A 15,305-nucleotide genomic window follows, 5' to 3' on the forward strand; every position below is an offset into this window, starting at 1 on the left:
TGTTTGCGGAATCGCCACAGTGGCAGATTCTGATGACGTCATAGCTCAAAATAAAAACGAATCTCATAAAGCTCACAGAAATATTTGAAACTAATAAAAGTAATAGCCTTCTAGAAAAAAATTCCATCTTTAACTACTGAAAATTTCAAAGCAATTGGTCCAGTAATCAAAGAGAAACGCGACTTTTTAAAAACGTGTCGAAGAACAAGAACAGGAACAATAAGAACAACGACTATATTGCGGAAACTGGCTGTAATCCAATCACAATGTTTGGTTGCATTAAAAAGTACTCCTATTATAGCGTTACAATCCCAGTGTAACGAAATGCCTTTACATATTATACATTATAGAAAATGTCTACATTACAAATGCAGAATGATTCCTCGTGACAGCGAAATTACAGCACAATTATTCAAACAGTCGTGGGAAGAATATTTTCCTTACAAACCGTCATTTGCAACGTTTATTATGAAAACAACCAACAGCTTTTTTACCAACTTCTTTGTTGCAAAAGATGTCAATTTCAAGATTCCTCTCTGGGTAATAAAGCCACCGCAAATTGATACAACGTTAACGATTTATGGTACAACACGTTCACCATCACATTTCTTGACCATATACACGAAAAACTATCGAGACTATGTACAAGTATTTACTGACGGTTCGAAAAATCCATTTGGCGTAGGTGCTGCATATTATGTGCCTCAAGCGAAAGTAGAGAAAAAACTGAAATTACATCATAAAAACTATAAATATTCCGGGGCGAAAAAAGTTTGGGAAGCGCTAGCTTAGGGTAGGGATAGTGGGAGTAAGCCGCCAGCAATCCTCTGGTACTAAATTATCCCCTACTGGATTTGAACCTGCGAATCTAAGCGGGGTAATCTTAGGTTAGAAATCAAGCGTAGTCCTAAGGCTTAGCACGATGCGCCACTCAACGCGAACGTAGTCAACTGCAGTGCACTGGCTGACATAGATACTAAACACATTAATATACGTCTATACCCTTACGCTGGATGACGAAATCTCAGGATTGTTCTTTATGGCCGTACATACCTGTATCATGATCGCTTTTTACCAAGAGGTCTACTGTAGAGACCGACTCAAAGTGCTTCATACAGAACTATAGAGTCTCCGCGAACTATTCGTTTACTCAAAATGACATTAATAAAATTTAAGAAGAAGCAAATACATCCGAGTTATTGAATAGCGTATTTTCAAATCATTCATTAATATTAATCTGTAAGTAACAATTTGTTTTTGTTACGTTCTTATTGTGGGGCTCCGTAAATAGCAGTCTACCTCTTCACGAGCTTCATAACACCAAATATGTGAATCAGTCGTTGTCGTCGGTATGCACTTGTCTTGAGCAGTCAATTATCGTATTTACTTCACATAGAACCGTGGTTAATGCTGTTGCTGATGTTATGTCTCTGCCGTTTGGTTTGGGCGGAGAAATTACCTTTACTGTAGGCGAGGACCGCACCTAATTATTTATTTTGGATCATTAGCCCCAGTTTTTGAATTTCCTATTATACAATGACTTTCATAGTTTTGAATATATACGAAATGAACTATAACACCATAATAAACAATTTTAATTTGCTACTAACCATTAGTCGGTCGAGGAAGTGCCCGTTTAAGGAGGCCGAAATATCATTTCTGGAAAGACCGGACCCAAATAATTTTGAAGTTTTATTTGCAGACTTTCGATAAAAATAGTTGAGTAGCCCTGCAGTAGGCATCTAAACAACGTCCCATTGTGACTCCACTTTTAAGGACATCGCCGTCACGTTATTGTATGAAAACATTCTTGACTGCGAAAGTCAATGAGCTCTGATTTGTACGTCAATTTGGAGAATGCATTGATATAACGCTAAACACGCCGTTATTCTTTCATGGAGTGGAGGGAAGGTTACATTTTTGATGACATCCACGTGCGCGTTTACTCGAAAAACAAAACAGACAAATATAATGGAAATGCTGGATTCTTTGTACTAAGCTCCCGTCACTGATGTAAAAATGTGAGATCTGAGATAAACGGTTCCATTACATTTGAACCCGTGTACATTTGAACCCACGTACATTTGAACCACGTACGTCTGAACCCACGACAATTGCACCTGCGTACTATTGCACTTATGGAAATTTATTTGTTTTACGGATATTTGTACATGGTTCAAATGTACGTGGGTTCAAATATACGTGAGTTCAAATGTACGGTCACCGAGATAAACACCCCCGAAAATACTATGAACTAGGTATTATGCGATCAGAAAATGTATGAAGCAAATCCCAACCGTCATCTTCATTCTGCAACTTTGAGATCACGCGTTAGAAGCGTGATCGGTCGTAACGGCAACCTGGAGTAATTAAAGTAATCAGTTAAAATTATTTGATTACAACAATCAGTTAGCTTTTTTCGTCAAATATTTGTGCGCGGGAAGCCGCAAGCGACATCGCAGTCACAAATGTTCGTCGTAGGATAAGGTTTGATTTTGTGTAGAATGTATGGACAAGCTGACTGTTGGGTTATGACAGCGAGTTCGAAACAATATTCAGGTGAGCTAAATGTTCTTTAAACCTATTGTTTTCATTGCTATTCCATTGCTTTCATTTTTTTATTGTATAAGTGATAAATTAGAGGTTTTCAGGCCTATACGAATTGGAATTATTAACCAAATACAGAAGTCTAGATTGGTGGGTGATTCTCTTTTGTATCGAACGGGTTCCATCGTTTGCTCAAAACAGGTTGAACTTAAAAGCTATATGACAATACATAGACTTATCATATTAAGAAACTTAAACGTAATATACTGATCTACGTCACTACGTACGCTGCATTCAACAGGACAAGATTTACATGAATGTAATGCATAACTTTCAAAACTTTCGCAAATGTAGCGCAAAATCAATGGTTTATTAGAGATTCGCCGTAGCCTTTTCTCCTTCATATTTTATTGTGTATAGGGTGCTCCCAGAGTATTCGTACCAAGATGGCGCACAACCTGAACACAGTATTTGTACCTGGTTAGGGTTCAGGTTGTGCACCATCTTGGTACGAATACTACAGGATCGCCTTGTATAGATTGGATCTTTGTACAAAGACCCTATCAACGTTCAAAATAAAAGAATTAATAATTATCCAGTTTAAGTTAGCAATGCAGATTGCGCTGGGAATTCAATTTTTAAATCATTCCTAACCCCAAATGGATAATTAATAATATGTCATTTTAAAACGTGGCGGAAGCGTTGGCAGAAGATCCGATAGATTCAGTCCCGCTGTTCATTGAATATGCTAGCTACAGTTCTGCGATAGTTTATTTATCAATATTTTAACTTTTTTTCAGATGCAAAACTATTAAAGGTTGGAGATTCAAAGACGCAAAGTAACGAACGAGGAATTTTACAAGTAAATATCATTTAAACATTTTATTTGACTTTCGACGCCTATTATATTCCTGTACACCACTGTTTTCGTTTAGAATGCTAAACAATTAGATGCAAGCGCACCGCGTCTCGGGTCTTGCGATCAAAGTCGGCATTGCCACTTATTTGATCGTGTGTTTTCCCTCGATATTGTAAGATTTATATTTTCACAAGTTTTAATAATTGTCTTTCGAATCAAAATTCCAAAAAAGTAAGACCCACGATCACGTTTAAAATGCTAGATAGTTCGATGCAAGCCAACATTGTTTCGCTGTATATTTGATCCTGTGCGTTCTATCGAAATTTAAGATTTAGATTCTGTACAAGTTTTAATAATTGTGTTTTGAAGCAGAAGTCCGAAATAGTTCTTTCAATATAGTACCTTGTATCAAATTGGTGACCTCTTTGCGCCCCCTAAAATTCGTTGCTCGCTTCTCTGCTGAATAGCGATCCCCAGTTTGCGATCCCCACCGTGAACAATGTGATAATTTTACAAGTTACTGATCAGAGGTAATTAGTCATATACTCCATGAAACAGTTATAAAAGTTCATTGGGTGTTTTACTTTTATTGTAATATTTGCAACTCGTGCAGTTTGAAAACTACACCTGGTATGTTATAAAATATGGAGCTGTATTTATGAAATTGAATGATTACATATACCTGTAACTGTAAGGTCGATGAAAAACAATTTCTATGGTAATCTATAATATTTGAAATTTAATGGCAATCGCTGAATAAATTTTATTCGTCTAAATTTTCTTAGTTTTGTGTATTTAAAAAAAAATCGGAGAAAAGTTTGGCTTTTATGAAATCTAATGTCGAAATTTACCCGTTACGTATTTTATTCAAACTAACGTCTATTTTTTGAATTAACTACCTAATGACATAGTTGGCTCAACGGAATTTAGTTTAACTTAAATAATTTAGAACTGGCTTGCACAAAATCATGACATATATATTGATTTTCAGCTTTTTAAAACACTGCTTGAAAGTTGACAGGACAATTTATCATTGTAGCAAAAGAAATTCGCCAAGTGCCAGCTTTTCATCACTGAGTGAGATGGAGGCCTATCAAGTCTGAAGAGCAAGTATGTAACCAAATCATTTGAAAGCTTTCAATTTAGATGTCTATAGTATAGATAAATGATATATTGTATTTTTTTCGGAAAATCTACATACAAATATTACTTTCAATATATTGAGTATAAGTTTTGGTTTGTGTGTCAAATGAAATTTTCTAAAAATTACAACCTCAAAATTTCATCATAACATGATTCGCACAACTACCGTTTTATTCTGGCTGTTGAGTCGATCCAGTGAATAAGGCTAGGGCCATGTTTTAGAAATAAAAATTAAGCTTTTTTTCGTTCCCGCCCAATAGTCGAGGTACAAGAATGCATTAAATTGATCTTATTTTTGTCAGTTTGGGCACCAATGCGCGCTCATAATTGTTTATGACAAAATCTGTTAAACCAAACCATGCTCATTTCGTAGAATCGCGGAATTAAATATTCTGTCCTACGAATTAACTGTAGCAATATCCGGTGAATAATGGCATAGTCAGTACAGCGTAGGGGCTAACTGCTGTGTTGTCCCATCTGCTGTCGTTTCGTTTAATCGTCCAAACCGAAAGGCCAATTACTATCTCGTAATGTCAGTCTATTTAAAGGTTATTAGGCCAGCATAAATAAAAGGCGTTTCACCGCAATAGGGTGTCACGTTGTGATTACGATAAACAGAGAAATTTTTTCATATTGATACTTTTAGTTCAGCACGTGTATATCTGCAGAGACAGAGAATTTGAACAATGCCTCGTTAAGTGTAATTCGGTCAAAACACAACCCCAACAAAAACCATGCGAATATCAAAACTTATTGTTTAACTTGTTGTTTATCATAGGGTGCCTATATATACTAATATGTCTGACATGTCTGGAAACGTAGTCCTGGCCTTTTTCATTAATCTGATGAGCGTTTTTGCCACAAATGGTAGTTGACACTAACTACCATACTATATAAAGTAATCAGGCTAATTTTTTAAATGTAACTGTAGCTCATTGTGACCTGTACGCTCTGGTAGTTCACAATTGATGATGTTCCCAACTATTTCAAACTGGAATCGCCGTTAATCTTACACCTTAAAGCAACTAAAATTTCCAAAAACGATACTGTATGAATTATATTCAACCAAGTGTAAACTCCTTCTTGATTCTTATCCCCTTGCTAAAAGTCCTAAGTTATCATTCCATCCATGTTCATAACTATTTAAAAATAGAGACATAGAAATATGTGTCATATTTTCCCTATTGTTAGTGCGCGGGTCACGTCATGTTGTGCCTAATCATGTGCATTAAGAATAGCTTAATTAATGTAAACTCTTCTATATAATTTCTACTAAATGGTCTCTTTCATATACGGTACTCACCGTCAATATAAGATATAGTGTTTCAAAACTCTAGAATTCTTACTTTTTAAATTAGATATTAGGAACTTGGGTGTCGCTGCTCGGTAGCCAGTTTGGTTCCCCGCGACGTCCCTTCCCCAGTAAAACGGTGTAAATTTTCTTTGTGTCGTATTTTATGGTTGTGATACTTTTTACTGGTTGGAAAAAATAAACTTGACTTGACTTAATTAATCGTGTACCCCCTTTGGTACCAGTTAACCATGACATTCGTGTTCACATGTGTTTTGAACTAAAATCGCATTAAGTTTCAAATAACGGGTATATTATTATATGAGTGAGTAGAATCAAGTGCATCAAAACCGGGAATCCTTTAGTATTGGTTAACAATGGGATTTGTGTCCCAAACTAAAATTTCGAAGGTTACTATATATATACATGAGATCCCACCAATTGTAAATCTACTATAGTCAGCCTATATCCCTATTGCTAGTAGCCTCATGTTCATAAGTGTTTGAATCTGGGAATATATTCCTTATTTCTCTATGGTTTATTCCCTAGTTATGATCTGTCATGTTCTTATATTTATATATATAATTTCTAAAATGTCTTTGGCTGAAGTTATTTTTAAATGTATATTTTCAGGTCTCTGGGATGGGAAGAAAAGACTATAGAACTTGAAGGTAAAATATAACACACTAATAATTAATTCACTAGTTAAAATTTAGATAATGAGATACAACATAGCACACTGACAGATTATTCCGAATAAGTAATATTTATAATATTGAAAATCTGCAAATAATATAGAATGAACGTCAATGAATATCAGTACAAGTTGTTGTCCTCGTATCTTTAGAACAAGCATAGCTTATCACATGAGCGTGGACAATTTTTTGAGGGGCGTAAAGGTAATTAGAAACAGAAATATTTGTTAAATTTTATCTTTTCCGCCTTATTTTTGATATTCACATTTCCTAATAGCCGTATTTTCAACGTGCTTTTCAATGAATATAAATAAAATTTATATGATGTGTTGCAATATTATACACCATTCATTCCAAAGTATTGTTAGTAAATAAGGGGGGAAATCTGAATAATTTGTCAATGAACTGAAAATTAGTATTTTTATTTTATGTATCCAAAGTATAAGCATAGCTTCTCTGTGCTCCTGTCAAATTACATTTTCCGTAACTTATGAATCTAAAACTTAATAATGACTTAGTTCGAACAACTATATTTATTCAAATCAATATTATACAAAATTTACTTACAGTTCATTATCTCGCATAAAGTTCAGCTTTCTAAAACTCTTCTTGAAAGCGGAAAAGACAGTTTATCATTATACATCAAAAGACATGCGGAGTTATTTGTCCGATTATGCATCACTGAGAGTGGTGAATGCATCGAGTCTAAAGAGCAAGTATGTTATTAAAATCTTCTGAATATTTCTAATTTACATTCATCACAAACAAGTTAGAATACTATATTATAAAAATCGGTGAAGAAATAAATGATAAAGAGGTGAATCCGCAACCCAATTTCTTGATTGCGGCATTATAAAATATTAAAATTAAAATATAAAACGGAAGATATCACCATAAGTTTTGTTTTAGCAGTCTCGCAGCAGATTGAATACGCTTTTTAGACATTGTAAATCACAAAATTTGGTGTTATGTTAGGATTTCTTTAAAATATATACCATAATAGTAACTGAAATCGAAACACAGTAAATTGTGCACGCGATGTACTTTTGTCTATTTTGAAACTAACTACCTATGGAGCCGCATACGACTTTTTCTCGGTATGTGATGTGATATATAAAATAATTAATGCAAGATATCTAGATCGATTTTTTTTGCAATAATTTAAATTACAATCGTTCGTATTTTGTCCATATCTTGGGATATTTCAAACGGTGAAACCTTAAAAAGAATCAGAGTGACAGGCCTGCGGCGGGGCGGATTCAGTGTTGTTACACTTGGTTTCATTGCTCTTCATTTCAAGTCCGCTGATCGAGTTTTTGAGTTGTAATGATTTTATATTGTCGTAAGACGTAAGTCGTCGCAACTGCAGGTTTCATTGAACACAATTAAGTCAATAAATACAGCATTTTAAATATTGCCGCATCCAGGGGCGCAGCCAGGATTTTTCAATGGGGGTTACGACGAAATTAAAAGAGTGCGCCAAAAGTGCAATTCACGACGACGTAATGCGTTTAATAAACTAAAATGTATGGTCGTTCACAGCGAAATTCCACAGTTACGTTGTAGCCCGTCTATCTTTGCCTGATGGTGTTGGTGAATATTTTACAAGTCGTATTTCAAACGTCTACTATTAATCCGTAGTCAGCGGGTACCCGCATTTAGGAATAAAACATCAAAAGTTCGGGAAAATTAATTTCAGAGAGAACTAAAACTCGCAGATGTCAGTAGTGTCATAATGGTTTTATATGTACAAAAATACGCTCGCGTGTAGCGCCGATCAAATGCATGAAATTTAAAACTATTACTTGAAATTTATTGTTATGAAGTTGAACTTTTAATTCCATTCAATGATTATTTACTTGCGCCGTGATCCATGGCGGGCAAAAACGTATTTTTTAATCGAGTTAATCGAATATTTTTAACGGACACCGAATAATCAGTATTGTCATTTTGAACGACATCAATTGGGATGTCGGCCGCCGAAACCTCCGTCGTGACAATATTTTTTTTTTCGGATTTTACTAGAACAGTGAGGCGTTTTTTATTTCATAATTTTGTCGTAATCGAAGGCCTCAGTGAATTATTTGTCACCGCGATTGTTTTGGCGGCCGACATTCCAATTAATGTTGTTAGACTATATTAAAGCACTTTTTTATTCACTAGTAATTATTAATTATCACGGCGGATATCGTAGTTTTTATATTTCGGACGTGATTGTGAGTTCACATCGGCAAAGAGGGACAACAAGTGCATTCACAACATAAATTAATTTTATTATGATTTCTGTCTTCTGTGTAGAATTTCTATCACAGTTTGTAAATTACGGACCCAATTTTAGGTGAACAATACCATCATTATTGACCCCGGGGTGCGATATTTGTGGAGCGAATAGTTGGACATTTCTATGCGTTTAATTTTAGATCGTGTCGGTATTACTTTCGTGTTAAATATTAAATAAAGAATTTCGCAAATTGGTAATCACTACAATACTTACTGTTGAATGTTCACGTAACTCAACTTTGTTAAAACACTTTTTTATTGATACTAACCACATGAATAAATCGGCAATAATGGCATTTCTACGTGGTCAAAATAATATTGTTTATGTATTTTTAATATAAGCTTACCTTTGCTTTACCTCTGTTAATAAGCATTTTTTGTGATTTGTAACTCCAAAACTTGATAATGAAACTATATATTCATTTTCAGTTTTCTAAATCACTGCTTGAAAGGGTCATTGCATCAAACGGACATTGTTATTAGTCTGGTGCCTCACGGAGTGGGATGGAAGCCTATATGGTCCAAAGAGTAGAGAGCAAGTATGTAATCTTATAAATCTTTCAATTCATATTTTGTATATTCATATAGGTATAAACTGATATATCATGTTAAATCCCGCTAGTCAGGAAGAACTGCAAATATTTGAATTAACCTCACAAGATGTTCCGCCCAATTTTATTTATATAATTTCGCAAAGTCATATAATGCAATGTTTTCCACCAGCTAGTTCACGGAAGGTGTGCAGTTTTTAGCTGGTATGCAATAAATGTTTCTGCTTTGTTAATTTCGTATGCACAATTCCCGAAAAGACGCGGGTTATGTTTCTTTTCGGGCGTTCTCTCATCGTTCGACAAGTATCGAAGTATGCGGCAGTCCGCCAGCAATGGCGTTATAATACTAGTAATGGGGCAGTTGCGGCTGCATTAATACAATTGTTCGGGCCTCATGTTATAGTATTTATTGTATTCGTACTTTATGGGTTTATTTCGTTGCCATAGCGTTTTGTTAGTGTTTCAATAGTCTAGAAGAGTAGTTTTTAACCAGGGTTCAATCGACTTTTTGTTTTTTGTTGGGGTAACAAAGGTTCGACGAGGTTCCTTTAAATTAAAACAGTTTTCTATTATGGGAATTTCTATCACATCGTCTACTAATTATGCAAATTTAAGTACAGTTCATCTCAGATATTCAAACTTACACGTTCAACAACTTATAAATTAGCGTTGATGTTTGTATAGCGTTTCGCAGTTGTAAGTTTGTAAGTTTTAGTGAACCCGTCATCTCCACGGATGGTGCGCGCTTCGATGTTTGTGCTTATATGATAGTGCCCTTTGATGCTTTCTGCTTATGACTTTGAAACATCTTCGTTTGCTACGGCAAACCAAGGATTTTCAACCTGAATCTTTTCATTTTCTATAACCTTGCACGAAATTATGCTTCCCATTTATAAAGTCTTAATTGAGCTCCTAATTTCAGCCATCTGGTACAATGGGGGTTGGCGGGAGCTTTCAGGATACCGCAGGAGTTTGACAGGCTCGTTAGGGTTTAGAATTTGGAAAATCTAAAGTGTATTATTTTATTTGATGTTGCCATATCGCTAGAGCAGACAGGTACGAATAGATTTGTTTAAATATATATCCAATACATATCTAATTTATCAAATTACATTTTCGGTCATTCATAAACCCAAAACTTATAGTGCAATATACTAATTATTTAGGTATATTACCACAGTTGTAAATGTTTCTTTGAAAAATGAGAGATTTGATTTGAAAAAAATGCCTCCATTGAATTGAATGCAATAACAAATTAGTGGTTGTCCAGCTTGGGTTAGGATTCGGGTTAGGAATAATTTAAAAAATTGAAATTTGCATTCCGTGGTGTTTTTTGAAATTAATGCTTTCGTTGAATTTAATTTAATTCTGTTGTTAACTTGAATGCCCGACCCAGATTTGTCTTTGGTAAATTTTTATTTAAATACAAAAAATTCTGATAAATAATAATTTATTTCTAAGTCATTGTCGCGTTAATTTCTCAGCCGTACAAAAATACATTTGTGAATGCTAAATGATGTTTATTGTAAGAGTAAAACAGTAAAGATGCAAAGTAAGAATGTTAAGCTAAAAAGTTAAATAGTGGGGAAATGAAAGAAAACGTATCAATAAAAAAGCGTTGGACGTTTCCACAAATTTAAGAAAGAAATGAAATGGTCACTTCTAATTCTCTGATGAAGCGTAATAAATTGGTAGATTTGAAAGCACACAACATGAGGACTTTTAGGTAAATTTTCAGAATTTTCTGATTTTGTCGCAACGACACTGATCAGTTTGTTCTTCATTAGGGATCGCGAATAATTTTGCAGAGCAATGCTGTATTATATAACGATATTTTGCAAAAATCTTAAGCTATGTAATGAAGAGAGGTAAATGAACTGCAAAATTCTTGTTTCTAACACCCTTTTTTATACAAAATTTCTCACACTATATCTCCGCCATAACAAAAACGCTTGATCAGATGTTTAAAAGCTTCACTGCAACAGATTCATATAAAAACGCAAGTTACTTTTCGGATTTTGTAAAGAGGATTCGGATTGATGAAGAGGTGAATCCGCAACCCATTTTCTTGATTGCGGCATTATAAAATATTAAAATTAAAATATAAAACGGAAGATATCACCATAAGTTTTGTTTTAGCAGTCTCGCAGCAGATTGAATACGCTTTTTAGACATTGTAAATCACAAAATTTGGTGTTATGTTAGGATTTCTTTAAAATATATACCATAATAGTAACTGAAATCGAAACACAGTAAATTGTGCACGCGATGTACTTTTGTCTATTTTGAAACTAACTACCTATGGAGCCGCATACGACTTTTTCTCGGTATGTGATGTGATATATAAAATAATCAATGCAAGATATCTAGATCGATTTTTTTTTGCAATAATTTAAATTACAATCGTTCGTATTTTGTCCATATCTTGGGATATTTCAAACGGTGAAACCTTAAAAAGAATCAGAGTGACAGGCCTGCGGCGGGGCGGATTCAGTGTTGTTACACTTGGTTTCATTGCTCTTCATTTCAAGTCCGCTGATCGAGTTTTTGAGTTGTAATGATTTTATATTGTCGTAAGACGTAAGTCGTCGCAACTGCAGGTTTCATTGAACACAATTAAGTCAATAAATACAGCATTTTAAATATTGCCGCATCCAGGGGCGCAGCCAGGATTTTTCAATGGGGGTTACGACGAAATTAAAAGAGTGCGCCAAAAGTGCAATTCACGACGACGTAATGCGTTTAATAAATTAAAATGTATGGTCGTTCACAGCGAAATTCCACAGTTACGTTGTAGCCCGTCTCTCTTTGCCTGATGGTGTTGGTGAATATTTTACAAGTCGTATTTCAAACGTCTACTATTAATCCGTAGTCAGCGGGTACCCGCATTTAGAAATAAAACATCAAAAATTCGGGAAAATTAATTTCAGAGAGAACTAAAACTCGCAGATGTCAGTAGTGTCATAATGGTTTATATGTACAAAAATACGCTCGCATGTAGCGCCGATCAAATGCATGAAATTTAAAACTATTACTTGAAATTTATTGTTATGAAGTTGAACTTTTATTTCCATTCAATGATTATTTACTTGCGCCGTGATCCGTGGCGGGCAAAATCGTATTTTTTAATCGAGGTAATCGAATATTTTTAACGGACACCGAATAATCAGTATTGTCATTTTGAACGACATCAATTGGGATGTCGGCCGCCGAAACCTCCGTCGTGACAATATTTTTTTTTTCGGATTTTACTAGAACAGTGAGGCGTTTTTTATTTCATAATTTTGTCGTAATCGAAGGCCTCAGTGAATTATTTGTCACCGCGATCGTTTTGGCGGCCGACATTCTAATTAATGTTGTTAGACTATATTAAAGCACTTTTTTATTCACTAGTAATTATTAATTATCACGGCGGATATCGTAGTTTTTATATTTCGGACGTGATTGTGAGTTCACATCGGCAAAGAGGGACAACAAGTGCATTCACAACATAAATTAATTTTATTATGATTTCTGTCTTCTGTGTAGGATTTCTATCACAGTTTGTAAATTACGGTCCCAATTTTAGGCGAACAATACCATCATTATTGACCCCGGGGTGCGATATTTGTGGAGCGAATAGTTGGACATTTCTATGCGTTTAATTTTAGATCGTGTCGGTATTACTTTCGTGTTAAATATTAATTAAATAATTTCGCAAATTGGTAATCACTACAATACTTACTGTTGAATGTTCACGTAACTCAACTTTGTTAAAACACTTTTTTATTGATACTAACCACATGCATAAATCGGCAATAATGGCATTTCTACGTGGTCAAAATAATATTGTTTATGTATTTTTAATATAAGCTTACCTTTGCTTTACCTCTGTTAATAAGCATTTTTTGTGATTTGTAACTCCAAAACTTGGTAATGAAACTATATATTCATTTTCAGTTTTCTAAATCACTGCTTGAAAGGGTCATTGCATCAAACGGACATTGTTATTAGTCTGGTGCCTCACGGAGTGGGATGGAAGCCTATATGGTCCAAAGAGTAGAGAGCAAGTATGTAATCTTATAAATCTTTCAATTCATATTTTGTCAGGTATAAACTGATATATCATGTTAAATCCCGCTAGTCAGGAAGAACTGCAAATATTTGAATTATCCTCACAAGATGTTCCGCCCCATTTTTTAATTTATATAATTTCGTAAAGTCATATAATGCAATGTTTTCCACCAGCTAGTTCACGGAAGGTGTGCAGTTTTTAGCTGGTATGCAATAAATGTTTCTGCTTTGTTGATTTCGTATGCACAATTCCCGAAAAGACGCGGGTTATGTTTCTTTTCTGGCGTTCTCTCATCGTTCGACAAGTATCGAAGTATGCGGCAGTCCGCCAGCAATGGGGTTATAATACTAGTAATGGGGCAATTGCGGCTGCATTAATACAATTGTTCGGGCCTCATTTTATAGTATTTATTGTATTCGTACTTTATGGGTTTATTTCGTTGCCATAGCGTTTTGTTAGTTTTTCAATAGTCTAGAAGAGTAGTTTTTAACCAGGGTTCAATCGACTTTTTGTTTTTTGTTGGGGTAACAAAGGTTCGACGAGGTTCCTTTAAATTAAAACAGTTTTCTATTATGGGAATTTCTATCACATCGTCTACTAATTATGCAAATTTAAGTACAGTTCATCTCAGATATTTAAACTTACACGTTCAACAAGTTATAAATTAGCGTTGCTGTTTGTATAGCGTTTCGCAGTTGTAAGTTTTAGTGAACCGTCATCTCCACGGATGGTGCGCGCTTCGGTGTTTGTGCTTATATGATAGTGCCCTTTGATGCTTTCTGCTTATGACTTTGAAACATCTTCGATTGCTACGGCAAACCAAGGATTTTCAACCTGAATCTTTTCATTTTCTATAACCTTGCACGAAATTATGCTTCCCATTTATAAAGTCTTAATTGAGCTCCTAATTTCAGCCATCTGGCACAATGGGGTTTGGCGGGAACTTTCAGGATACCGCAGGGGTTTGACAGGCTCGTTAGGGTTTAGAATTTGGAAAATCTAAAGTGTATTATTTTATTTGATGTTGCCATATCGCTAGAGCAGACAGGTACGAATAGATTTGTTTAAATATATATCCAATACATATCTAATTTATCAAATTACATTTTCGGTCATTCATAAACCCAAAACTTATAGTGCAATATACTAATTATTTAGGTATATTACCACAGTTGTAAATGTTTCTTTGAAAAATGAGAGATTTGATTTGAAAAAAATGCCTCCATTGAATTGAATGCAATAACAAATTAGTGGTTGTCCAGCTTGGGTTAGGATTCGGGTTGGGAATAATTTAAAAAATTGAAATTTGCATTCCGTGGTGTTTTTTGAAATTAATGCTTTCGTTGAATTTAATTTAATTCTGTTGTTAACTTGAATGCCCGACCCAGATTTGTCTTTGGTAAATTTTTATTTAAATACAAAAAATTCTGATAAATAATAATTTATTTCTAGGTCATTGTCGCGTTAATTTCTCAGCCGTACAAAAATACATTTGTGAATGCTAAATGATGTTTATTGTAAGAGTAAAACAGTAAAGATGCAAAGTAAGAATGTTAAGCTAAAAAGTTAAATAGTGGGGAAATGAAAGAAAACGTATCAATAAAAAAGCGTTGGACGTTTTCACAAATTTAAGAAAGAAATGAAATGGTCACTTCTAATTCTCTGATGAAGCGTAATAAATTGGTAGATTTGAAAGCACACAACATGAGGACTTTTAGGTAAATTTTCAGAATTTTCTGATTTTGTCGCAACGACACTGATCAGTTTGTTCTTCATTAGGGATCGCGAATAATTTTGCAGAGCAATGCTGTATTATATAACGATATTTTGCAAAAATCTCAAGCTATGTAATGAAGAGAGGTAAATGAACTGCAAAATTCTTGTT

The 15,305-nt window shown here is 34.5% G+C and overlaps 1 long non-coding RNA gene across 1 annotated transcript; it reads left to right on the top strand.

The window, feature by feature from the left end:
• The first annotated feature begins 2,449 nt into the window (after window positions 1-2,449).
• On the top strand, window positions 2,450-4,516 carry LOC144428140 (uncharacterized). Its single transcript, XR_013478133.1, has 3 exons — window positions 2,450-2,559; window positions 3,348-3,409; window positions 4,398-4,516. It is a non-coding gene; the product is annotated as an uncharacterized LOC144428140 (long non-coding RNA).
• Window positions 4,517-15,305: the final 10,789 nt, after the last annotated feature.

This window comes from Styela clava, chromosome 10 (assembly GCF_964204865.1).
Source record: "Styela clava chromosome 10, kaStyClav1.hap1.2, whole genome shotgun sequence".
Taxonomy (NCBI): Eukaryota; Metazoa; Chordata; class Ascidiacea; order Stolidobranchia; family Styelidae; genus Styela; species Styela clava.